The following is a 27,904-nucleotide window of genomic DNA, read 5'->3' on the forward strand; positions in this document are numbered from 1 at the left end:
TTCATGAATGTTTTCTTAATAAAAAAATGTCTATTCCTTAGGCTGGTAAAATGGAAAGCCCATGACTGTAATAGGGACCTATTTATCGCTGTAGGAATAATAAAGATGGCAAGACACAGGTATGAAGACCGGAGGACTTAATACGAAACAAAGGAAGGGAAAAATACAAATTTTTATTCACTACACAACGCGTTTCGGGGTATAAACGCTTGATGATGCTGAGCGGTGAGAAATGCCTCCCTCTGCCCCTCCTGACAGTAAGTGCGGCATTCGTTCCTCACCGCTCAGCGTCATCACGGTATAGCACTACACACAGTATGGTAAGGAGGGGCATTCCCAGCTAGACTGTAAGGACTCATTCACACGGGGCAAGAGGTGTAGGATTTTGGCGCTGAATCCACGTCAGAATCCGCCCCCTCACAATAGAGGTCTATGTAGACAGCTAGCTTACATGCTGCTCATGGAAAAAAGAAGAGAACTGCCCTCTCTTCAGGCGGATTCCGCGGCTGATTCAGCCCTGGCGTCCGCCTCGTGGCAGCACCCTCCGGACTAGCCCCAATCATTTGGGCCTACTCCGGAGTGGGAAGCCACGACGCGGCTTCCTGCATCTCAATCAGGACCAAAATACGCCATACCGCGCCCTGTGTGAACTAGCTCTCAGAAACGCCCTTCTGACAGTGAAGAGCTATCGGTAACGGCACTGATCGCTCTTCACCCGGGGCACATAACGGGAATTCAGTGCACTCTCGGCTTTCTAATGGTATATAAAATAATGTGACCCGGGACATGAAAGGTCCTCATTAAGGTTAAGGCCACTTATTGAGGAAATACAGTGTTTTTTTGCAAAAGTGCAGCAAGAAAAAAAATTAAAAATCCAGTCTCTTCCGGTACCATCGAAAGGAATGAGTTTTTGTCCAATCTCATCCACACACTGCAAAAAAAAGATGAAGAAAGAAGTGGAAAGGCTGAATTTTCAAAAAATGTAAAAGTTTTTGAAAAACGCAGCGTGATAACTTTATCTCAGACTTATATGGGATGGGGGAGGTTAAAATAAAAAACTGTGGAAAAGCACAGTGTGGCCTTAGCCCTAGGTAGCTTCTTATACCATCACATTACATGACAGTTTCAATAAATTGAATAAAAAATAAATAAAATAAAATCATGTGAATTCCCAGATTTGCATCATCGTGAACTTCTTACACTACTGTGACAGTCGCTCTCAAAGTCATTATTCCAGTTCCCTAATATATTTTTAGCTTATTGTACGTAAGACAGGAGGGAAAGCAAAATGGGGAATTGTAATGTGTTACTATTTATAGTTCAGAAAAGTTCATCTGATATCACATGGACGGCTCCGGATATAGAAATACTCGAGTTTCATTACAAAAAATACATAGGTTTTCTGGAAAAAAGGAAATCTCCTGGAGATTCAGTTTACCCAAGAGTTTCAAGTGGAGCTCCACCTTAGTATTGTTTTAGAGAACTACAAACTCCTCTATGAATCACATGTCATGTAAGAGGTTATGCTTCCCAATTTCATCTAGGGGCGAATGGTGACACCAAATGGCAGCACACTCCATAATGCAGAACTGTAGGGATTCTGCCAAAATACAGGCTACAATTAGGGTTGAGCGATCGGGATCGGAAAAGATCAGATTCCGATCGGCGATCGAGTAAATTTCACGATCGCGATCGGAATTCCGATCCCGATCTTTTTAGGAGTTATCGAGGTCGGAGGTTGCTTCCCACAATGTTTGCTACTGGCCAAGCATTGTGGGAAAAGCTAACAATGTTAGCTAGGTCCCACAGGAATGAATGGATGCAGCCGGCACACAGCTTGTGTCGGCATTCGGCAACTTAACCCCCTGCGCGCCGGCTGCATCCATTCATTCTAATGGGGGACTAGCTAACATCCTTAAGGCTTGGTTAACATATGCTGATGTGTTCCGTCCGTAAGAGTCTGCATGAGGACCCCTATGGATGGAACACAAGCGCAACTGCAAACACTGTGCAGTTCAAGCGCACGGTCCCCATAGACTATAATGTGATCCATGTGCTTGAACTGCACAGCTCTTGCAGTTGCGCTTGTGTTCTGTCCGTAGGGGTCCTCATGCAAACTCTTACAGACAGAACACATCAGCATATGTGAACTTAGCATAACACTTTATCTGCACAGAAGTGCTGCCGCTGGTCTGGTCCCAGCTGTTTTTACTCCTCTTCTCGTTGCCCCCACCTCCCAGGTTAGTGCTACAGACCTAGGAAGAAGGCGGGGCTTGTGACTTAGGAGAGTATGGGCGGGTACTGGGAGGGGAGCACTCACGTCTCCCCACCCTGTACCCGCCCACACTCTCCTAAGCCATAAGCCCTACCTTCTTCCTAGGTCTGTAACACTAACCTGGGAGACGAGGGCAGCGAGGTGAAAACAGGAGCGAGAGCAGCGGGGACTGGACCAGCGGCAGCGATCTGTGCAGGTAAGTAGACACCAGGGGGGGACTAAGTAGCCAGAGGATTTTCTGTTAATGACTACACAGCGTGGAGTCTAACAATTAAAGTGTTCAATTTTGGGACTCCACGCTGTGTAGTGAATAGGATCGTTTTCAAAATACGATCTTCGATTATTAAAAAAATCCCATTGACTTGCATTGGGATCGGGATTGGGTTCAAATGGAAAATGATCGGAAATTGGAATTTAAAATCGATCCTGAAATCTCAAGATCGCCTCAACCCTAGCTACAATGGGTGCATGAGGCCTAAAGCTGTCTATATACATTGTCTTGTCAGTAGTAGTGTATGAGAGATTGTCCACAGATCACTATCCTTAGTAGGTCTCAGCTCCAGGTGTGAGTCCTTGACTGATTACTGGGCCAGAAAAAGGCTGAAGATCTTGTATTCTAGTGCGGATCCAGGGAGTGAAAGGAGTCTGTGGGTCTGTCCTGTAACCCTGAGTCCGGTGAGACAAAGTTGTGCTTGTTTTGTTCGTGTGGCTGGTAGTAAGCCACACGTATAGTTAGGTTATCAATTCTGTTTAGTTTTAGCTCAGACGAGCAGGATTTTGTTTTGCTTTTGCCTGAAGATAAGGCTGTATTTTATTTTGCTCATTTGGTGCCTGATGTCGTCTTCTGTATGTAAAAATAAAGTGGGGTAGACTCTTACATACTCACCACTATATTTTACCAATACATAGCTGTCCGAGATGCTGTATAATGACTATACGTATGAAGTTCAGTGAGTGTATGGTGTCATGACAAGGAAAATGGAGGGCCCACCGGCCAACTTCCCAGTGGGCCAGTCCGACCCTACTTGCATACAATATATGGCCCGCATAAGATACTTTGTAACAATACAATGAATTCCTACTACACAATGCTGACTTACGATATTGTAAGAAACTTAAACCCATGGCAGTAAAAGGCCTGAGCACACCCAACATGTGGCAGCAATTGTTACATCTTGCTGTGTCTTCTTTTTCAGCTTTGTCATGATAATAAGAGGATCTCAAAGCATTTCTTTGATTTCTGTATCTATTACCATAAGGTTCTTTCTAGAAGTTATCGCTCCTTTAATGTCTTACAGTGTAAACATCTGTCTATCCTCCTCGCCACCTGTTACCTCTTGTATCTCTAATCGGATCGTATTGCAGTGATAAATGGCCGTGTTCTATTTTTATGCCATAAAGAATTTTATTAATGCTTCTTGTGCTAATTGTAATGATAATAATTCATTATTTCACAGTGTGCAATAGACTTAGGATCCCGTCACCATCCAATGTGACTCAACCTCCAAGTCAGATGTTAGGGGACAGAAGGATCGGGCTGGGGCATTCCAATACAATCGATCCAACTCCCCTTTCCCCATTCATAACACTTGTCTATTGGGGAATTGGTATTCAGTCAACAACCATGTAAGGGGTATGAAGACCCCATCCCGAAAATCCTTCAGGGTTACTAAAGGGTTCATTTGTGGATATTTATCTTTTTAATGGCATCTTGTGGATGTTCTAAATTAAAGGGGTGACAGAATTTGCTTAAAGGGGTTGTGTAGAATTAGAGAAAAAAGACTGCCAATGATTATGAGTTAAGGGGAAGCTGACACGAGGTTCATGCCTACGCTTGGGTTTCCGTTCTTTAGGTCTGCTGGGCAATGAACATAGGTGTGAATCCAGCCTTTGTGTGCATGTGTATGCAGGGTATAATGGAGAAGGCTTTTACATCAGACTCATTGCTTTGCTTTTTGTGGGGTAAGTGGGCCTGGTTTATCTGGAGTAACATTTTATAATGACTTTGGAAGCTTAGAAAAAGGATAGGGGGCACTCACCAAGGCTGGATATTGTTAAAAAACGAGTCCTTCATTCAATATGTCATAAAAACATGGGAGGAATAGATGATAGCTGGACAATGAGACTGGGCAACAGCTGTTTTGTGCTCCTTGCGCTTTCTTAAGCCATCCATGATGATCATTGATCATCCCTCCTCTGTTACTCCTCCTGGAAATCACCCCTTCCTCACCTTTATCATCTGGCCTTGGGACCTGCCCTGGTTGGGGAGGGTATAACATCCGTCACCACCTATTCCCAGAAGCCCTGTCTATAGTGCCCGGCTTCACCCCAAGCTGAAACCCCAACTGGCGTCACGACAAACTCCCCTTTTTCAAGGTGCTGCCTCCCCTGGCCTCGAATCTGTATGCACAGTGAACCCACCGAGCTGGGGTGACTCATACTAACCACCAATCTTAATTCCCCCTAGTATTTTGCTTTGCAAAAACATCTCCAAAAACTTTTCAAAAGACATTCTGATATGTTATACTCTATATTTCCTGCTAAATTCGACTTGACTCAGCTCGTGCATGGCTTACCAAGGTGGTCCCTAATGAGTTACAACATTCCTGGATCTGAAATGCCCCAAATTTCCCAAAGCAAACCTTGTTAACAATATTAGGGTGCATGCATACGATGTAATGCGGCACTGATTCTTGCATGATAACTCATGTAAGAATCAGCACTGCAAAACAGAATCCCATTGACTTCAATGGGTTCCGTTTTGCGCGTTACACATTGAAATCAATGGGAGGCTTTTTAACGAGTTATCTTGCAAGAATCAGTGTTGCGTTACATCGTGTGCAAGCACCCTTATAAGAATGCAATGTCAGTGAAGATAATGGGTGAAAGCAGTGGCATAACTACCGCCGTAGCAGCAGAGGCAGCTGCTTTAGGGCCCAACACGTCAGGGGCCCCGGGCCCACGCTGTGTCAATTTGAAATTTATTTTTTTTTTACTTCTGAAAGCTTGGGCCCCCCTCCTCTCTGGTGGGTGGAGGGGGGGTCCCGTCTTACCAGCGGTACCGTGAGTGACCTATTTTGTTAGCCTTTGCGGGGTGTTGACTTTCCACCCCGCGCAGGCCTGAACAGGACCTTATGCAATGTCTCCTCCCTCAGAGTGCGTCCTGACGCTGGGGGGGGGTGGAGACTTATTTTGCAAGAAGAAGAGGGGGAGTCCATGTTTAGAAGCGCAGAGCACTTGTGAAGGTACAGGTGAGCACTGGCAGGCAGGACAGGAGCGCTGAGCACTTGTAAAGACAGGTGCGCTCAGCGCTGGTGAAGGCATCGCTTTTCGCTTGCTGTGTCGTGGTGACGGTGTCCATGTTGTCCACCATGAGTAAGTGTTTTTTTTATGTTTTTCTCCCCCGGGTCTTATACTCTGGGGTTTTTTCAGACCTCAGGGTATAATAATTGCTTATGGGTGTCCACAGTGCGGCATAATACTGTGTGCAGGGGCCACTTTGGGACATAATACTGTGTGCAGGGGCCACTATGGGGCATAATAGAGTGCGCAGGAAAGCGTAGGAGGGGGTCAGTCGAGGTCTTCGGCGTCAAAAGTTTGCGACGGGGCCCTGCCATTCCTAGTTACGCCACTGGGTGAAAGCTATATGATCCAACAATCCCTACATATCTGTATTCTGTGACAAATCATTTATGCATCTATATGGGTAACGGGGAGCTATTACACAACACTAGTATTTAGGTTTTGTCACTACGAGCAATACTTTCTTCTATCCTTTAACAAAGCCAGGGCTGCTTCTACTCAGCTCCAGTCTACATGAATCCGCTGAGTTATATGCAGTCTTATGGGCTGCAGCTGGGACTCAATAGTGTAGCCAAGGGCCTAAAGAGGACAGATCAAGGACATATGTACAGGTGATATTTTGATTCTAGAAGGAAATGCTCTTCAAGGAATTGCATCAGAAGATGTTTTCAGACCAAAGCATTTCCTTAATATTCATTGTTATATACATTGTTAATGTCCTGAACCTCAGACGTCTGTACTCACTCGGCCTTGTGACCCCCTACTGCTGTGGTGTATACACCAAGTAGACCATTGTTGCATAATGTAACGAACTTCCTCCAAGAAATATTTCAAGAATGCATTTGTGAAAAATCAGGATATTTATCAATGAGCAAGGATTTCCCATAGCAAAAGTCAGCTGGGCATAGCAGAATAACAAAAATAGCTTCTCCATCATGTTCCTTCAGTAGTAGTTCTGGATGTTTGGCAGGTGTTGTGAGGACTCTGTAAGACATTCACATATAAAGCATCTGCCAAGCCTTTCTCCAAAAAAAAATAGCACCTATGTATAAACAGGGATGCGTCTAATGCCGACACATCCACTACTAGATAGCAATGCACTGCCTGGCAAGCCCTGGCATTTACTAATAGGTAATGGATCGTTCAGTATTAATAGCTCGAGTTTTCTATAATGGTTTTCCTTAAGGGAACCTCATTTGTCTATTGTTAATCTGACCATAATCATAGAGTAATTAACACCTCTGATCCTAGTAATTAACACCACCAATACCCCATCCCCCTCCTTCTACGTTGGGCATGATAAACACAAGTCCGCTATATCTGTACATTTGTAGCACCCAGCACTCTTAAAGGGGTTTTCCAGTCTTTATAATTGATAACCAATCATTAGAATGGATCATAAATTAAAAATGATCATAGGTTCGACACTTGGTCCCCTGGCTGTCGGAAGAGTCTACTGTGGTGCTACAGCTTCTTCAGTACTTACCAAGCACAGCACCATACATTTGTAGAGTGGCTGTGCTTGATATCATCAATATATGCGACCAATGAATGTGACGTTGCATGGCCTGTGAAGTGGAAGCTGTGTTCAGGGAGCTAATTCTTGAGTCCTTGGGTTTCCCATTTCTGAGAACTTCTTCTGTCTCTGATTCCAAGAGTAGACCTCCACTATCACAGCTACCCACTTTAAGATCAGTCTCTTACTGTACTCCTTTGGCCACCTCCAGTGGCTCCTCCTGGTCTCTACTATACTTTGGCTTTAAGCTCCGCTCTTAAGCCTGGTCTGCCTGCCATAGTACCACTGCTGTATCTGTAGCCCTGGAGGGGAGGGGGCAGCTGAGGACCCTTATGCAAGAAGAGTAGGGTTAAGCTGATCTTGAGATTTCAGGACCAATTTTAAAATCTTATTTCCGATCATTTTCCAGCCGTTCCCAATCCCGATCGCGGAGTCCGATCCCGATCACTCAACCCTAGTCAATGCTTCTCTTTGGGAAAAGTCACTTTTAAGATTGAGGCGATCTTGAGATAACCTCCGACCTCGATCCTGCTGGAAAAGATCGGGATCAGAATTCCGACCGCGATCGTGAAATTTACTCGAACGCCGATCGGAATCCGATCTTTTCCGATCCCGTTCGCTCAACCCTAAAGACGAGTTATAGGCCACTAATGTTTCAGCATACAGTGTTCCATGAGTGATCATTAGCCATGAAGTTCATTAGCTTTAGTATTTACCCACAATCTAATAGGCAGTAGAAAAGGGTCGCCTGACCTACTAGGCCCCTATTGAGCTGCACAGGTTGCACCAACGGCATGATCATCCCTTTCTCTATACTGCTTCACTATTGCTGCTACTCTTCACACCTTTTTAGGGTGAGGCTGACTCACTAATACTACAAGTCGTCTTGGTGACAACTGCTCTATCTCCTCTGTGGTCCCGCCAAAGGAAATGCCACAGGAATGTCAGAGCACAATGTTTTTGTGCATCTGTGTTCTCCACTGCATCAACACAGGGTTCCCACATGGATAGGACGCTGTGTGTGATCAGATTCCTGCACGATAGTGCTTGGGGCCGCACCTCCCCCTCACCACCCTGCCAAACACAACACTGGAGGCTAGTAGGCTGCCATGTGCCCAACTTCCCTGGGAAAACGGAGTACAACATCACATGACAACATGTCGTCACCATCAGTATAAACATATTGTAGCCATATAATGAACCATAGCAAAGTAAAATTAAAGGAACAGTACACACTGTAAAGCATTTGTCTATTACACTTCTTTACCCCAGGTGGGCACAACCTCAGTTCACTTGCTGTGATCCATATACAACAGTATGAAAAGTAGGAAAAGTACCAGAAACGTAACAATATAAGGTCTTATTCACACAAGGATTGACTGGCTGAGAGTGCTGTAATAATACTTCTAAAGGAAACAGTATAAAGCCAAGGCTCCACAATGAGCTATCAAGGCCACAAGTTGCATTACAACACAGTGTGATATCACCTCCAACCTAAAACTATGGGGGCGTCTGATGTTGACATTTAATGCGTCAATGATTACACAATTCTAACGATCTTAAATTTTTTACAATGATCACAGAAACCCCGTTAAAATACTTGCCAATACGGCGTGCAAGTTTTTACTGATTTCTCAAGACAATACATTTGTCGCCTTGGAGTCCCAAGGTCTTTACATTAAAAATTGATTTCTACGAGGATCCTGTCGTGGTGTAGTGTCGGCTGAAGAAGAAGACTTAGCTGCAGAAAATGCATTAATCTCAAAGTTCTCAGAGTCAAAAGATTCAAAGTCAATTTGGCCAAAACATTGCATATTCGCAACGTGGCCCCCCGGCCTAATGTAACGTTTTCTGTCTGCCCCATGATAATGTCAGGGCTAAGACATAGACCCAGCATTGGGTCTCAGATGGTCAGTCGTTTTTCTAAATAACATAAGAACAATAATCCAATAAATTCCTTTGCTGGCGGCTCCAAGGCAGTATCCACATAAAGTGACTTAGCAGCCGGCGACCTTAAGGAGTCTGCATACTGTATGCTAATTATATTCACTTCTCAATTACCACACATTTTATCTTATTTAAGGAGAAGCTGCTGGGTAGATTTGCAGAATAAATTCCCCAGAGACCTTTCTTATCACAGTAAGCGAGATGAAAAGGGATTCAGTAATCAAAGCTAGAGGATCGCACTGCGGCTGGAAGGATGTCCCTTCTAAACTGGATTATCGCCATCGTGATGCTCCTCATAAACCTAATGATGGTCTGCATTTTATATTAAAGCTCCTTGTTTGGATCCAGTGCACCATCTTCCACCACTCTGCACCCCAACAACTATTATTATTTCCATTTAGAGCACCATCATGCTGGTTCATATGGAAAGGGCTTTATATCCATCGTAGAAGAGCTAGTACTATAGACAGGAAACTATGTGATTGAATTGGAACTGGGAACACTGGGAAGGTGGATGGGAACAATAGGTGGACTTGGAAACTACTCATGTGGTAGTATAGCAGCAGGGTTACTGTAGGGTGTAGGATCTCACAAAGAGGATGTTTTCAGGTAGCTCTTAAAATTTTCAATCACGGGGAGATAGTCTGATGTCTTTGGACAGTAAGTTCCATAGTATGGGGGCTCCATGGGAAATATTGTAGAACATAATGTGAAGAGAAGATAAAACGAGCCAAGAAAGTCTTGTGGACATTGGACTTTGTGTGGGGAAATATCTGGAGATTATCTGGGTCAGGTTTTTGATGACCTTGTACTCTATCATAGATAAGGATGGCCAGTGAATGGATTAACATGGGGAGGTGTAGAGGGGAAACAAGGGGAATGGTTTATTAACTTGTCTGCAGAGTTTAGTGTGGGGTAGAAGGGTACACGAGCATTAGTTGGAAGGCTACAGAGAAGGTTGTTGTAGTAGTCTAGGTGGGAGATGATGAGTACATGTGTTAGCATTTTTGTTGACTTTGGAAATAGCAAATAAGAGAAAACATTTTGAGGTGTTTCTCACATGACTTAGACTTCTGGTCTCCTTCTGAGACCCAGGACCGGGGCGTGATTGTAGGCTTTGCATGTTCTAAAGCTACACTTGTGGTTGTTGGCTCAGAAAAGGAAAAAGCCTATAGCGTATTTCCCTGGTTAGCTAAGATTAATAAGAAATTGTGTTTGCTTTAAACCCTTAGGGCTTGTACACACGGGGCAAGAGTGGGTGGATTTTGACGCCGAATCCACCTCAAAATCCGCCCCCTCATAATAGAGGTCTATGTAGACTGCCAGCGTCCTTTTTTCCATGAGCGGTTTGTTCTCGCTCACAGAAAAAAGAAGTGAGCTGCCCTTTCTTGGGGCGGATTCTGCGGCTGATTCAGCCCCGGCGTCCACCTCGCGACAGCACCCTCCGGACTAGGCCCATTCCTTTGGGCCTACTCTGCAGCAGGAAGCCGCGACAGTCGCGGCAGGCATATTTTGGTCCTATTCTGATGCGACTTCCCGCGTCAAAATCAAGATCAAAATACGCGGTCCCTAGCCCCATTATGAACAAGCCCTTAGCTGCTACATATACTCTCCTGGCCCAAGCAGTTCAAGGACGAGAGAGAACAGGATGCGTTGCCAAAATTGAGAACAAAGTATCTTTTCTTTTATTATAACGCGACCCTCAGTTAGCTTTTATATTATCTTGGAAAACCCATTTTACCTTTGGTTGCCTTTTACATAGTACTATGAGTTAGTAAGTAAATGGCTTTAAACCAAGTGTAGAAAACTAAAGTGGTCGACATCGGGCAGAGTTTTCTATTTCAGGAATGAGTTCTGTTCATTCTCTCTATAAAGCAGTTTATTGTGCCCTGAAGTGTAAGGACAAGTGCTCATGTTTTTCATGGTTTTTGAAGCTAAACCAGCCTACTTAAATACATTTCTATCACTTACAAAAGAAATACAAAAACTTTACATGATGGGCTTTTCTGGTAATAAAAATTGGTTCACATTTGTGTTGGAGTCACACAGGAGACTCTGCTGCAGATTCTACTGAAAATCTAATGAGATAAAGTCTTGCAAGGAGGACTTTCCCACCACTGGTTTCAGTATAAAAACCCTAATATAGACTATGGTGTCTGCAGGTAACTGCTAGTGGACGGGCTCTTAATCGTTTGGGTCATTTGGTGGACCTGAACAATGGAGAGTCCCACGCTGGTGTGAACCTAGCCTGAATATGTTAAATAGTAGAAATGAGTGAACAGTGAAATTTTTCGAGTTTCGATATTCATTTCGAGTAGAGCCTCAATTTCGACTACTCGATCAAATATCGAATCCCATTATCGTCTATGGGAAAAAATGCTTGTGTCAGGGGAAACCACTATTCGCATAAAGGAGAGTCACCAAGTCCACGAGTAGCAGGAGGAGAGTGTTTAGGAGGAGCGCTGTGCAGTTAAAGCGAATGGACCCCATTATAGTCTATGGGGTCCGTGTGCTTTAATTGCACAGCGGTTGTAGTTGCGCTGATAAAAAGTAAGCTCCCTCGTAACCGCAAGCTGCCAGCTCTCCCGACTAGCAAAGACGAGCCTGCGGCAAATTAACGCTGGTTCTGCAGCAGGCTCGTCCTTGCTAGTTGGAAGAGAGCTGGCAGCTTGCTGTTACGAAGGAGCTGACTTTTTCTCATAGGAATGAATTGACCAGCGTAGATTGGCCAGTGTACAGCATTCAGCCAATCAACGCTGGTTCTTCCGGAGGCTTGTCTGTGAGGAGGCGGAGTCTAGGATCGGACCACTATAGAGACTGCTGTGACGAGCTTAGACTCACAGACGAGCCTCCGGCAGAACCAGCGTTGATTGGCCGAATGCTATATACTGTATAGCATTCGGCCAATCAATGCTGGTTCTGAATCGAATATTTACTGCAAATAGCTAGTAGTATTCGATCGAGTACAAATATTTCGAATACCGTAGTATTCTATCGAATGCCTACTCCATCGAATACTACTCGCTCATCTCTATTAAATAGTAAAGTGCTATATACACGTCTCATGTAATACTGCCAGCCAATGTCAGGTCATGTCAATGACGAGTGTGCAACATAGTGACGCACTATGATAAAGAATGGGAACATCTGCATCAAGGAAAAGGTGAAAAATTCTAAATATAAGTATACTGATTATTTATTATTTTTTTTTTAGCTTTTAGAGCATATTATTTATCTATTTTTTTTTTTTTTTTTATTTTGGAAAGCTCTTTTCAGGCTGGATATGGTGTTTTTCTGTTCACCGCTTGACAATGACTGGAAAGCCCTGTTTACAACAATACGAAAATAAAGAAACGTGTGCTAAAAATAATGTTTTTTTTTTTTTTATCGGAGAAATGCTGAGCCGCTTTGAAGTACTTCACTATTGCAGTTGCCATGGAGAAAGATAGAGAGAGAAGCCGGAGCAATGGTTTTCTCTAAAGCTCCAGCAGGCATCAACCCATTTAACCTGTTCATTGCCACAGGACAGGAGCTACTATGCAACGGTTAGGACCTGTCCTATAATTAGGTGGCATCCACTAGAATGACTGGCAAAGCAACAATGGACAAACAACAGTTTGGATAACCATTAGGATTTGTAAGTCCCTTTTACCAAGATCATTAACCATTTCTCTGTCAGAGGTTTCTAGATTATTGCATCCCCAGTGTCCAAAATTTTTCTAGAACACGGAGAACTAAATTTGTTCCACCAATATGGGATATGCGTCTGATCATTGAGGGTCTAACTGCAAACATCTTCTTCAGTCATCCAAGCATTTGGCTTTTCAGTAGCCCAGAGAGATTCAGTAAATTAAATGGAAGACGTGACTTGTGATAAAACCACTCTTATGATCGGTGGGGGAACGCCCTGCTGATCATACTGCTGATAGGTGATAAGTAGAGATGGGCGATCTGAAGGTTCATTTTGTTTCGGGTTCAGGAACTGGGAGAGCTATTAGTCTAAGGGTGAGTTCACACAGAGTAAAGTGCCGCGTGATGTGACACGTATACGCCGCGTGAGATTTTGCGGGCCGTATACACTCCCATTGATTTGAATGGGACCCGGGATCGTATACGCGGCGCTATTTTGCAGCTGCAAAATCTCACGCGGCGTATACGTGCCACATCACACGGCACTTTACTCCGTGTGAACTCACCCTTACAATGTTTCTTTTATTAAATTCCAGAATAGTTGGTACCATGACTTAATATTGGTAAAGATGTAAAAAACTTACCCATAGCTGCTTCCACGGACACTCACACACACCGTCGTCTGGGTTTTCTGAAGCCGTAGTAAATAGTAGGTGTGACCAAACCAGAGAATGCAACCTAAGAGCCAAATAAAATAGAAATCAGAGAAAAATGCAACCATGGCAGCTTATGTGGGTAGTCATCAGAAGTAACAATAAGATCCAAGTATTTCATTGTATCACTAACCATGTAGGCATGAAATAAGAAATGTTATTCCTTACATTGATATTACCAGTCCGCTCAGTGGTAGGACTTCTTATGTGATACTTGCCGGGATAATCGTATTAGTGTAGATCACTAGTTTCTTACAATATTCCAGCTGTTATAATCACCATAATTGTAAATGAGACTAATTTCCCAGCGTCACAGATACTTCCAGAATGATTACAGGCAGAACAATGTCTTACTACTGCAATAAAAATCAGAATAATGATGTCCCAGAGATCAGGCCAGGGTTAGGCAGCTATTGCTATTCTCTCTCTGGAACTATAGGGTAAAAAAGTCCATTGTCCAGGCCTAGGTTGGAGGAGTAGCTACTTTTTGGGAACCTGCATAAAGGATGTAAGCGCTCCTCCAAAAATGTGTGCAAACTTTTCAGATGGAATACATTCTCAGTATTCCATTTGTGACATTATCATGGAAAATTGAAACTGTTAGTATTCCTAAGGCTTAGGCCCCACATAGCGGGCCATAGTGAAAAGGCTATGTATTAAGGTTGTGTATTAGGTGCACACTGCAGTCTGGCCATCCCAATGGCGGGATGGTGCCTAATATAGTCTTCATACAGCCAAGCTCAGCAAACAGTTTCTCCATAGCCATTGTGTGATCCCACTTAGGGTAAGTTCACACGGGGTTTTTTGGTCAGGATTTTGAGGCCGTATCCGCCTCAAAATCCTGACCAAAAAGACGGCTCCCATTGAAATCATTGGGAGCCAGTCAGTTCTTTTTTCCGGGAGCCATTTGTTCCGGCTTCCAGAAAAAAGAAGCGACATACTCATTCTTCAGGCCGATTCGCCTCACGATTCGTCCTGAAGACACTCCCTCCTCCGGACTAGGCCCATTCATTGGGCCTAATCCGGAGTAGAGTGCGCGGCTGGATGCCAGTGCAGTGTACCGGCTTTCAGTCACGGCTACCCGTTTTTTGGTCCGGAACCTAAGGCAGACTCCACCCCAGGTTCTGGACCAAAAAATCCGGTGTGAACTTACACTAACAGAGACTTCCCAATGGTATGACCATGCAATGACGTGCACCAGCCCAAATGATATGTACAAATCAATTTATTACATAGTGCTGGTCATAAATCAGTGCAGTAATAATGCCATACAACCTGAATAACAATTGATAGGGTAAGCCATGCCGAGTAACACTGTGCAGAGATTGTTCCTTGTGCAAACTAACGTGAAGAGCCTCTCCTGAGCTACACAACTTGTATGGACTGGGGGGGGGGGGGGGGCGGCAGTTAACGTGTGAGGTTTGTATATTTTACATTCTGTTTTTGGATCCCTTTCCATTCACTGGCCCCAGCGATGACCCGTTTCGAGTTGGCTTAATGGCACTTCTTCTGTTTCGAGAGGGACCCAGTAGAGAGCAGCAGAGGAGTGAGAAATAGGGTTGAGCTATTGGGATCGAGAAAGATCAGATCCCGATCGGCGATCGAGCAAATTTCACGATCGTGATTGGGATTGGCTGGAAAATGATCGAAAATCGGATTTTGAAAACGATCCTGAAATCTCAAGATCGGCTCAACCCTACCAGGAAAGCTTTGGGATTGTATTCACAGGGAACTAGGGAGGTTATTAGTATTACAATCTTATTTTTTAACCCATTGTCAACCTTTTTCCCAGCTGGACAACCCCTTTAAGTCATCGTGTTAGCTGAGACTTTTCATATCATATCTTCCACTTTTATCATATACTCTGAATTGCAAAGACCAAGCAAACACTGGAGAAAAACATTTTGTAAAACACATCAGCACAATTTGAATCAAAGAATAGAATAAAAAAAAATAACAGCGAACACATTTGAAAGGGGATCTTGGCTTCTGGCTTGTGAAATATAAGCATAACTTAAAATCTTAGCTGAAACCACTTCCCTCCCACAAGACGAAGATGAAATACAAACAGGCATTAAGGAAAAGCTTCGCCTAATTCCTTGCTCAGATCTACAGTTGTCTTGTTAGATTTCTTTTCAATGTAAACCACTGTGACTTTCATGGTCGTCTTAGTGCGTGATGGCTCACACGACATGCAGAAGGTTACGTGCCGGGAAGATATGCTTTATTACAAGTCTCTGTTTATAAGTGACCCTGATGGTATTTGAGTAGCAGAAATGCAGGGAATGTTCTTAAGAATAATGAAGCGGCTTCTATCCATTACCCTCAAGTGTATGGCGAAAATGGAGAGCAATAAAATAAGAATAGCGCTCAATGTACTGTAGCTATTGTGCGTATCTATGGTGAACAAAGGCATGGACAGGGTTCTGGGTGTCAATAGGTCACTTCTTTATTGAGAATATTTAGATACAGGGGATTGTTTTTTCACAGACATGATAACATTGTGCTTTTTCTGGGAAGGGCCTCTGTGCGCTATTTGTCATGCAGTGTTACCGGCCACTTGGCTAGTATATCCTGATTTGCAATAATACTAAAAGGGCTTATATCTTTGTAATGGTTGAGAAGATTTGGGTAAACAATACACCAACATGTTAGGGATGTCTTTGGGCTTTTCAGATCTGGTTAAGGCTAAGCCCCAAAATTGCGGTGGCGACACATTGCGGTTTTTCCCACAGAACTTTTCACGGAAAGTCTGCAGAGGTTTCCTAAGTCCGCTGGCATTTCCATAGGTATAATTGACATGCTACAACTTGCAAACTTGCAATGTTTTTGGAAATCACAGCATGCCCACAGTGCGTATTTTGTGATGGCCCCACACCTGTGCAGGTAGGATGCCCTGGACTGCATGGGGAGGATTGCGGAGCAGGGTTGCGGGAGGGCATGGATCCTTATCCTGCTCCCCCACTGCTTACAGGGTGTCCAAAAGTGATCCCCTTTGCATTGGGGAAGTTGGTACACCCAGAATGACATCACCACCATTCTCCTGGGTTAAGGGGCTGGCCATGCCTTGGTACGGCCCGTTCCTCTAATATTTGTGTAGACCTTTCAAGTCCCTACATATGTTTAATTTTACATGGAGGTGTGCTGTACTATGCACTATATTACTGAAGTATTCACCCCTAGAAGCAATGGTACCTATAGTACATAATAAGGTACTCTACACTGACCTAGGCTAATGCTATATGCATGAGTACAAAATGAAGTGGTTTCCATATTAGTATGTAAGATGTCCTACTGCTGTAAGTACAAGGGTGATTATGGAAATCGTCAGTGTACAGGAACAATTAGGATTATCTGCAGGCCTAAGATCTTTAGGTATCGAACGGCTGATAGAAATTAAGCTCAATGTCCTGAAAATGAAGCAGTCTCATTAGATCTGGCCTGACCACCCACCGGTCTACATAGAAAAAGGAGAATAAGTGTCCTCATCGCCAATTTTAGTGGGAGTATATGTATAGTGTATGTATGGGGACTACCTTTTCCCAACCAAGATGATGCCAGGGGTAGCAAAGATCAAGGATGTTGAACTTTGTAATTCTAGACTCTATGTTTACCCAAGATATAAGCCCCCACCGGAATGGGAGTAGCAACTTTCTTCCATTGACAACACATACTGACAGAGCATGCATGTCTATGGAGAAGTCAAAGTGCCTTTTGGGCTCATGCACATAACAGAGCCAAGTACATAGTATCTACAAATGTAAGAACTCCATACAGCTTCCTAGTACAGAGTTGTATAACCTCCCTCGGCACCTAGTAAGTGTGGTAAGTTCTATTTTTTATCTTGAGTCTGAACTGGAAGTAACACATAACCTAGTCTTTGCTAGCTTTGTGCTGAGAAACATGCCATATACCAAGAAATACAGTTTCCCTATATGCACCTTTATTTGCATATTTGATTTCTATATATAAAAAATTTTAATTTTTTTATACTTATACTATTGGACAAAAATTTGCATAAAACATCTTAGACAAACAGTGCAAAAATGTCTTTGAAATAGTCGACAAGATACAACAACCTTTTAAAGGTTCTGCTCATGATGAAAGGTATGTCTCAACATTTGTAACCTTCAAACTTTGTCTCATGTTCTACATAGACCTTCATGGAGAAGACTCTGGAGACCATTTGTTAACATTTAGGAGGTCACGGCTTTACGTTACCAAAAGGTTAAGAGTAAACATTGTTAGCTGAAAAAATCTGACCAAGAAACAAGACGTCTATGTATACCCATAGGATATAGTAGGGGTTCTGCTTCTCACACATTGAATGTACAGTATCTCACATGTTACAAGTGCAATTTCGATACGTCCTGCTGGTTTATATACTGAAACACTTATAAAACTTAATCTCCAAAACTAAATAGCCAAAAAACTTATCATGGACTATCACCCTTGTTTTAATATTTTCTCCTTAGAATATTTTCTCCTTCCCTTCTCAGACGACAGCTTTATTGATAAGAGTCATGTTGCTGTAACCTTGACACATTGAGAACTTTTGTAGAGATTGTAGCTTGGGAAAACAATGGTCCAGCCATGTGCAGATAAAAACTGAGAAAAACTCAGCATCCATGAGAACTGATTGCAAATGCAATGATAAATGTGTCGTAGGTTGTGTTGTAGAAATAGCTGTAAATGGCTAAGTCCATAATAGGTCAATAGGTGTGTGGTTAGTAAGGCATCTAGTGCCTGAAGACAACGACAGACCTATTAAAGTGGACTTGCCTATGGTTTACGGTTCATTTCAATCCTGATCTCTTTCCCTCTGCTTCTGTGTTGAATCCCGCTTAACCCTGTTCTTGGCCTTTACCTGGATCTTGCAAATTTTGTCTGGTACTTGTTCTCCTACTAGCTCTCCTACTTGCACATTCCTGCCTTGTCATTTGACTTGTTGCATCCTGACTGCTGTTTAAGTGAAGACTCCAGACAGCGCTACTATATAAGTGTGACTGCCGCCACTCCATGACTATTGTAAGGATTGGAAAGCAGGATATTCTTACAGCAAAGTTCACACCTCCTTGTGCAAATGATGGGACCATTCACACAACCCAGTTTCAGCCGTGAAGCTTGGTCTGAGTTGGCTGGTTTACTGGCCTTCAAGTTATGCGGGGAGAGGGACTCCTAGCAGTATAGTTATATATACTATTCCATCACTATGGGGTAGGATTGAACCGATCTTGAGATTTCAGGATCGTTTTTAAAATCAGATTCTCGATAATTTTTCAGCCGATCCCGATCGTGAAATTTGCTCGATTGCCGATCGGGATGCGATCTTTCCCGATTCCGATCGCTCAGCCCTAGTTATTTTATGTTTATGGAGTGGGGTTGAGCCGATCTTGAGATTTCAGGATCATATTTAAAATCTGATTTTCGATCGTTTTCCAGCCGATCCCGATCGTGATTGTGAAATTTGCTCGATCGCCGATTGGATCTGATCTTTTCCAATCCTGATCGCTCAACCCTACTTTGGGGACAATATGTTGCTGGGAGTGAGGGGCTGCTAACAGCATAGATAACCATAGTACTAGGAGTCCCTCTCCCATCATAAAGTGCAAGCCAGTAAATCCAGCCAACATATGTTAGGAGTATTTAGGTTCTTTAATTTCTATTTTTCTTACCTGGGGAGTTTTTGGCTGCGCAGTGTCTGGGGTGGCATCCTGGCGCTGCGGGGTTGTCCTGTCGTGAGTATTGGTGCACACCTTCTGACTTGCATGCGCGCACTGATGGTAGGCAGCTTTATCTCCTGGTTGATTAGTCTGTCCTCCCATTTGCACCTGGGAGGAGTGGTCTCTACTCTGTATTTAAACCCATGCCTCCCATGGTTCTGTGCTGAGTGTCGCTTTTACAGAGCTAGGCCTTAGCAGGAGGAGTAGGTGGTGTTCTGGGATAGAGGAAGTTCCGTGGTTGATTTTTGGGAGGTTTGGGTGAACGAGTTGGTTTGTGTGTTTTCCCTTCTGTGTTCACCAATCCTCCCTCTGTGTATAATTGACTGTGTGAGTGAATTGCCTTATCCTTTGATTTATCTTGGGTCGGCGAAGAGATTAAATGCACGGCAGGCCAGATGGGCTCTATTTTTTGCACGGTTCCATTTTAACGTGACTTATGTGCCGGGTTCAAAGAATGTTAAGGCTGATGCTTTATCCCGGTATATGTCGACTGAGGAGGAACGAGAGGCGCCTGCCACTATTCTTGGGGATGGAGTGGTGGTAGCAGTATTGGGCGCGAAATTGGAGAAGGCCTTGATCGAAGCGCAGCACGCTGCACCTTCCAAGATACCTAGAAACAAGCTTTTTGTCCCAACTACTCTCCGACAAAGTCTCCTGAGGGAGTGTCATGAGTCGGTTCTTGCTGGTCACCCGGGGGTTTCAGAGACCATGAGATTGGTGTCTAGGAATTTTTGGTGGCCAGGGTGGAGTAAGGAGGTCTTGCAGTTTGTTCAAAATTGTTCGGTCTGTGCAAGAGCCAAGGCGTCGCATACCCGTCCCCACGGTCTTCTACATCCATTGGAACCTCCTAAGGCACCTTGGACTCATCTGTCTATGGATTTCATCACGGGCCTTCCGGTGTCTAAGGGTTTCACGGTCATTTGGGTAGTCGTTGACCGCTTCACGAAAATGTGCCATTTGATCCCGTTTTCCAGGCTGCCATGTGCCAAGACACTATCTGAGGCGTTTATTAAAGAGATTGTAAGGTTGCATGGTCTTCCTGAGGAGATCGTTTCGGACAGGGGACCGCAATTTGTGGCTAAATTCTGGCGGGCTTTTTGCAGCAGGTTGGGAGTTACACTGTCATTTTCCTCCGAGTTTCACCCAGAGTCTAACGGACAAACAGAGAGGAAGAATCAGGATGTGGAACAGTTTTTGAGGTGTTTTGTTCGAGAGAACCAGAATAATTGGGCTGCCTTTCTCCCCCTGGCAGAATTTTCCCTAAACAACCATGACTCCAATGCCACAGGTACCACACCTTTTTTTTTGCTCCGGTGGTAGACATCCTGTTTTCGGAGTATTTTCTTCCATTTCTTCCCCAGTTCCGGAGGAGGAGCTATTTTCTAAAAAGCTGCAAGGGGTATGGTCCCGTATCCGAGAGAATCTGGTGCGGGCGTCGCACCAGGCTAAGGTCCAGGCGCATCGGAAGAGAGGAGAGTTGCAGTTCTTCCCTGGTGAGATGGTTTGGTTGTCCACCAAGAATATCAGGTTGAAGGTTCCTAGCAAGAAGCTGGGTCCCAGATTTGTGGGTCCTTTTAAGATCATCAAGATGGTAAATGAAGTGGCGGCGCAGCTGCAACTACCTAAAAGGTGGAAGATAAACCGGGTCTTCCATGTCTCCTTGTTAAAGAAGGCCAAGAAGGGAACGTCTCCAGTTAAGGTTCCACCAGTTTCTGAGTCCGGGGAGTATGAGATATCCCGAGTTCTGGATAGCAAATATGTTCGGGGGAAGCTATGGTATCTGGTGGCATGGAAGGGATACGGTCCTGAGGATAATTCTTGGGTCCTGGAGTCGGATGTGTCAGCTCCCAGACTCGTGGAGAAATTCCACAAGGAGTTCCCGAAGAAGGATGCTCCTAGAGAATCCGGAGTCTTCTCCTTGAGGGGAGGATCCTGTTAGGAGTATTTAGGTTCTTTAATTTCTATTTTTCTTACCTGGGGAGTTTTTGGCTGCGCAGTGTCTGGGGTGGCATCCTGGCGCTGTGGGGTTGTCCTGTCGTGAGTATTGGTGCACACCTTCTGACTTGCACGCGCGCACTGATGGTAGGCAGCTTTATCTCCTGGTTGATTAGTCTGTCCTCCCATTTGCACCTGGGAGGAGTGGTCTCTACTCTGTATTTAAACCCATGCCTCCCATGGTTCTGTGCTGAGTGTCGCTTTTACAGAGCTAGGCCTTAGCAGGAGGAGTAGGTGGTGTTCTGGGATAGAGGAAGTTCCGTGGTTGATTTTTGGGAGGTTTGGGTGAACGAGTTGGTTTGTGTGTTTTCCCTTCTGTGTTCACCAATCCTCCCTCTATGTATAATTGACTGTGTGAGTGAATTGCCTTATCCTTTGATTTCTACTCAGTTTCCCTGTGTTTGTTTCCTAGTGTATGGTTCCTTCCCATATTGGTTTGGGGGAATCCTTTCCCACATTTTTCCTGTGTGCTGCTTGTGTTGTTAGTCAGCGCACACCCTTGTCAGTCCCTGTCAGTAGCAGCTTCACTTGTTCGTTAGGGGTGACCCCCTTTAGTCTCCAGTCCCTAGAGGTCTTATAGGGCATTCCTTCTCCCACTTCCCTCTAGGCCTACGGAATCAGTGAGAGAGGAGCTGTCGGGGTCAGGCTTAGCCTGAGAACAGCCGACCCACATCCGTGAGGCAGGGACCGGGATAGCTAGTGGGAGTAGTGCAGGGCGAGATTCCCTACTGCTATCCCTTAGCCCCGTTGCAGCTACCTGGACTGACATAACAACATACAGACCAAACCGAAACTTGGTTGTGTGAATGCGCCCTAAGAGTGGATTTTAGGGGATATCCTGGTATATGGTTATAACTAGAGATGAGCGAACACTGTTCGGATCAGCCAATCCGAACAGCACGCTCCCATAGAAATGAATGGAAGCACCTGTGACGCTGACTTTGCTGGCAGCCGGCGTCACAGGTGCTTCCATTCATTTCTATGGGAGCGTGCTGTTCGGATCGGCTGATCCGAACAGTGTTCGCTCATCTCTAGTTATAACATATCTTTCATCCAGGAGTTTATTCTGCCATATTTGGAGTTGGGAAACATTTTTTTCCATAAGATGAAAATTTTCTTCTTTTTCATGGAGATTTTTTCTTTCCTCTGAATTAACCTTGCAGGTTGATAGACCATAGTGCATGGATTTATATCTTTCAACCTTGCAAACTATGCTATTATATACCAAGTGCTAGATCAGTTGAGTCACAAAGAACCTATGTATGTGCACATGCAGCCTTGAACACCTTAACATGTAATCGATAGCATGTTAACTACCACAGGAATTCCTTGGACAGCAGGAGAAGCCTTGACTTTATGCCGCTACTTAGCCTCAATCAATAATTCATTTGCTATTGTTGCTCCCAATTCACAATCTTTGGCCTTTTTGGACCTTGCTTAGTAATCAGTTTTGTTTCAAGAATACGACATGTTTGTCTCTTGTTTTTTCACTGAGCACTTTTCTTCTTATGGTAAATTTCAAGGTTTTTGTGAATCCAGGTATTTAAAATGCAATGACTAATAATTGTCCTGGATTATGTCAATTCAGTGTACCATAGATCTGGGCAAGTGTGTGTGGGAGGGTATTCCATAAGATGGGTAGGTTTCATTACAGTGTTGTTGATCTGTTTGCTTTGTGAATTGTGACAGCTCACAAGAAAAGTGAACCTATTATATGATTTTTGTATTGAAAAAAAAATTAAAAATTCATACTCGCCAGTCCCCGATGCTGTGGCGTCCTCCTGTGCATCCCAGTTCTTCTACTCCAGTGGCGAAAGAGACCCAGGAGAAGCCGCCAGAACCAGGACATGTGGGAGAACACCGGAGCATTGGTGTCAATACCCCCGGCTGATTTAAAAGTTAAAAGTATTGTCCATTTTTGCCTGGACAACCAATTTAAAGGGCTTGCCAGAATTAGAGAAAAAAAGTCTGCATTTTCCAGTAACAGGGACACTCTCGTTTATGACATGAAATTGAACTGCAGAATCGGGCATAGACTATGAACAGGAGGAGCATAGGTTTTGTGCCTACTCCTACTGCCTAGCCAATTACAAATGTAACACAGAATTGCACATGCTAATTACTAAACACCATTCACACATACACATACATGCTATAATTCTATAATGCTATGTGGATCCATTAGCAGCTCTGATTATTATGACAGATTGACTCACACATGTTAAAAACACATACAATGAGTAATGTGTGAAAAAAAACGTATTCGCATAAACGTGTTTTGTAGACTTGATAGTTTTATGACATGTCTTTGTGATGTTTATAGGACAGAACTGAACTGACAAAGCTTTCACATTCAAGATCTTCTGACTTGTCTCCTAATACATCTTCCCCTCGTCATCCCCCAGTGTAGCCTATTGCCTGTAGGTACATTCAACCTTGTTCACCATCATATTGATTTAGAAAGTTTCATTAAAGGGGTTGGCTGATCAGACAAGCGGTTTCAGAGAATAGCCCCAAGACTGATCATATGATTAATCTCCCACTCCTGGTATGGGAGATATTCCTACAAACTGGTTCTCCATTCTGGCCTATAGATGGAGATCTCAAGAGGGGGAGTCCTCTCTAGAAAGTCCATATGCTTGAATAGCTTCTTAGTAAATTACATTCTTTCCCCTGAAATGGGGCAATTGGCAGGAGCCTCATGTTTTTTTTTTGCCTTCCTCTGGATCAACATGATAGGGGATTGTAGGGTTATAGATTGGACTTGATGGACTGATGTCTTCATCCAACCTCATCTACTATGTAACTATGTAAAATTAGAATTTCAGAGATGTAACATGAAGATCCTGGCCTCCAGTGCAAAATGTATCCCTGGGCACCTACCTACTATGTGCTATTTAGAATATTGGTCTCTTGTTATGTTGCATATGCCTCCTTGGGTCCCCTCCTGAATCTGGGCCCAGGAAAAATTGCCATTTGTGGATCTCTTATAGCTAGGCTTATGGATACCGTTATTCCAAAGAAATACTTATTATAGAAATTAGATTTACTATCCTTATTCAGGTTTATGATCACTAGTTTCACTAAAGCACAAAGAGCAAGGGGCAACATGGTGGCTCAGTGCTTATCACTGCAGCGCTGGAGTCCTGGGTTTGAATCCCACCAAGAGCAACATCTGCAAGGAGTTTGTATGTTCTCCCTGTGCTTGAGTGGATTTCCTCCCATTCTACAAAGACATACTAATAGGGAAAAAAAAAACTATGTACATTGTGATCCCTATATGGGGCTCACAATCTACGTGAGAAAAAGCACTAAGAACACTCCTCCTGTTCTTGAGGTTCCAAAACAGGTTGTCAGTTTTAGAAAGTATATTGACACCCCAAAATATCAAGGCAATTCAAAGACAGTGGTGAACAAGATGACTTGCAATTAAAATGAGCTGCCTATTATAAGGTGGACAGAACTTTTATGCCCCCTGACCCCCGTTATGTAAATGGGCAACCAGATTGGGCATTGACTTGTTTAGAATCAATAAAGTGTCCCTAGAGTTAATATCCCAAACTACAAATATCAAAGTGCCAAGATATCCCTTAGTCTCTAATAACTGTTTATAACTGGTGAGTGTTGTGCGTATGTCTTATGTCTTATGAACATTCATAACCATTTTTTTTAACCAGACACAAATTCCTGCATGTCGACTTTGAGCCCGGTTAAAAAAAACTGGTTTCCCCGCGGATAGGCAGAAGACGCTCACTGGTGGTCACTTTGCAAACCCGTTCAAGTGAATGGGTTTGAAAACTGACTGCCAGGTTTCCGTCTCCTGTCCAGTTGTTAGTACTCAACGTGGAACCTTAGCCTTTGGATTGGTTCACACTTGAGTTGATGTCCCTGCAGCTAATTAGTTTATGTGATCTGTCGAAAGATCATCAGAACTGATTAGAACGGTTTGTTTCAAGTGCACGTTTGTGTCATTTCCATTTTGGACGGAGACCTAGTCAGTTAAGTGAAGGTGCAGTTGATGAGGTCTTTTAGTAGGTTCACACAACTGAATTTGCAACTGATATTAAGATAAATTCCACTTCAAAATCAGGTCCAAATTTAGGATACAATCTGCCTCCCATTATTTTCAGAATGCTGAAAAAGAAGTGTCCTTTTCTATCTTCCCAATGATACTATGGTGGATTCACTCACGGAATCTGTGATGAGAAGCTCAGGTTGATTTGCTACATTGTGTCTGGAGCTAATCAATGAGCCGCGGTGTAAAGTCAAAGCTCTACCCAAGCTTTCTGCCATGGGATGCACAGGGACAGAATTTGGAAATTCTAAATTGAACTAGATAAACTGAAACGGGAAGAATAAGTCAGATTTCATAAAAGAACGTCTCATTTATTGTTCTGGGAAGACATGTACTGAACATATTCCAGGCCAACCCACCAATAGCGGTATCATTGTGTATGTAAGAGTATACTGGTATTTAAGAAACCAATTCAATCTAAACCAGTTTCATCATTAATGAAACATGGTCATGTTATATGATCTGCAAAAGTGAATTAGCTCTCGAGCCGGGTAATCTATCCCGAGAACAAAGTTATGCCAAACCCGCTATAAAATATTCATAAGACAATGAAAGTAAGCACAAATGGCTATAAACAACATTTTATATCTACATTGTAAAATAAGCTTGCTCTTCTTCTAGTTGCCAGAAGTGACAAGCCTATTGATACTGCACTATACCTCGAAACTTTCAAAGGACAGAAAGAAGGGGAAAACATGTGGCTCTGGGGGCAACATGGCAGCGCTGGAGTCCTGGGTTCAAAGCCCGCCAAGAACAACATCTGCAAGTAGTTTGTATATTCTCCCCGTGTTTGTGTGGATTTCCTCCAATTCTATAAAGATATATCAATAGGAAAAAAAATGTACATTTGTGACCCCTATATGGGGCATTTCTCTTTATGATCCCCACACAATAACCCTAATATTATATGCCCCCACATTATAATGTTCTCCTCAAATTGACCCCAAAGTATAAAGTCTCTCTCCTGGTGCACTCCCAAACTGGGGGCAACTAGAGAGAGACATTAAACTGTGGAATTAGCTATTGGGGGGACATTAAATTGGCGCCACCAGATGGGAACATTAAACTGGGGGGAACCAGAGGGGAGACATTAGCATCCCCCTCCAGCTGCCCCAGTTTAATGTCCTCCTCTAGTTACCCCCATTTTAATGTTTTCCTGCGTGTGATCAGAACAGTAGAAGTTACAGTAAGACAGAAACATAATAAGAATACATTCAGAGGGATGGTCCTCATCTTATGGGACCAGATATGGAAATTTGAGTGAATCCATATGTAACCCCTGCGAGGAGCACTTTGTATACAGAAAATGCTGCAGTTAATGCAAGGCCAGGACCCATTACAGCAGGAAAGAGAGAGGACAGCCACATGGGCTGCAGAAAAAGGCTTCATCCAGCAACTTCCATAGCTTGGCACTGGGTAACCCAGGGCATAGAGATAGTCCTGTTTGCCCACCAGCTCACTCTAAGGGAAGAAGCAGCCTCCCTGCAGCAGCATCCCTGCAGCAGCATCACTACCTGTCCAGAGTAACCAGACTCACAGGAGGTACCCAGGGCTGCATCCAAGAAGTCTCCTGGCTCATACTCCATCAGTGTCCTCCCATCTGAAAGCTGCAGCACCTAGTGATATTGCAGGCTGGCACCAGATTTCCTGCAAAAGTCAGACTTTACTGTACCATTGTGAGAGAGTTTCTGAGAACTGTTGTAGAAAGGATCTGCTGTGCCTAGAGTGCACCAACCTTTCCTGACTACGCGCCATCGTCTGCAGCAACTGGGCCCCAACGGATGGACTATTGTTTCATTGCTGTAGCCATTAGTAATTCTGCATTGTGTGCTGTTGTGCGGTATGATGGCATTTGTGCGATGACTATCATGTGTGGGTCACTATCTTAACCCTGTGCTATTCCATATAGCGTATTATACCTGCCAGGCCTGGTGCATAGTCCATTCCCACCACTAGGGCGTTTAATACTATAGGATGTACCTGTCATGTGAATCACTGAAATAGTTCTCTGTTTGCATTTTAACAAGTTTGCCCTGTTTAATCTTCCTATAATAAACCAGTTAAGTAGTTTTGCCTTGAGCTTAGGTTAGGGTTTCCCGAGTCGACCCCCGAGCAGAAGAGGAAGACCCTCCTGAACTCCTACAGAGCTCCTAGCAAGATTTGGTTGGAGGCACTGTGGCATAGTGAGGTGAGAACTACAACACACCCTGCCTACAGAGCTCGGCCCAAAGGGTGGCTACACAGAGATCAATGACCCATCTCCAATAATCTATTACATAACTAGTATAGGTGCGTTCTACTGCCACTATGTTTAGATCAGAGCAGTAATATATCCATATTTATGGGGCCAGTGGCGTAACTAGGAATGGGGGGGCCCCGTGGCGAACTTTTGACATGGGCGCCCCCCCCCCATCCCAACTGACGCCGAAGACCTCGACCGACCCCCTCCCCCGCACTCTATTATGTCCCTTACTGGCCCCTGTACACAGTATTATGTCCCTTACTGGCCCCTGCACACAGTATTATCCCCCATAGTGACCCCTGCACACAGTATTAACCCCAATAGACATGTCAAAGCAAGTAGCCAAAACTTGGAGCTTTCATATTACTTCTCCATCCTTTCTCTGTGAGACTGTTGTAGATAGCCAAGTGTTGTACTTTACTATCTCTGACAGTCCTATAAACAGTAGATGGAGCGACAGTGTGCATGCTCAGCCGTCTATTCCA

The 27,904-nt window shown here is 43.9% G+C and overlaps 1 protein-coding gene across 1 annotated transcript in view; it reads right to left on the reverse strand.

The window, feature by feature from the left end:
• RASGEF1A (RasGEF domain family member 1A) overlaps nucleotides 1-27,904 on the reverse strand; it is a 199,809-nt gene that overhangs the window by 110,518 nt on the left and 61,387 nt on the right. Inside the window, exon 2 of the mRNA XM_075257964.1 lies at nucleotides 13,316-13,409. The gene's annotated coding sequence lies outside the window, so the exon portion shown is untranslated. The remainder of the gene's footprint in view (nucleotides 1-13,315; nucleotides 13,410-27,904) is intronic.

The sequence above is a fragment of the Leptodactylus fuscus genome, chromosome 10 (genome assembly GCF_031893055.1).
Source record: "Leptodactylus fuscus isolate aLepFus1 chromosome 10, aLepFus1.hap2, whole genome shotgun sequence".
NCBI lineage: Eukaryota > Metazoa > Chordata > Amphibia > Anura > Leptodactylidae > Leptodactylus > Leptodactylus fuscus.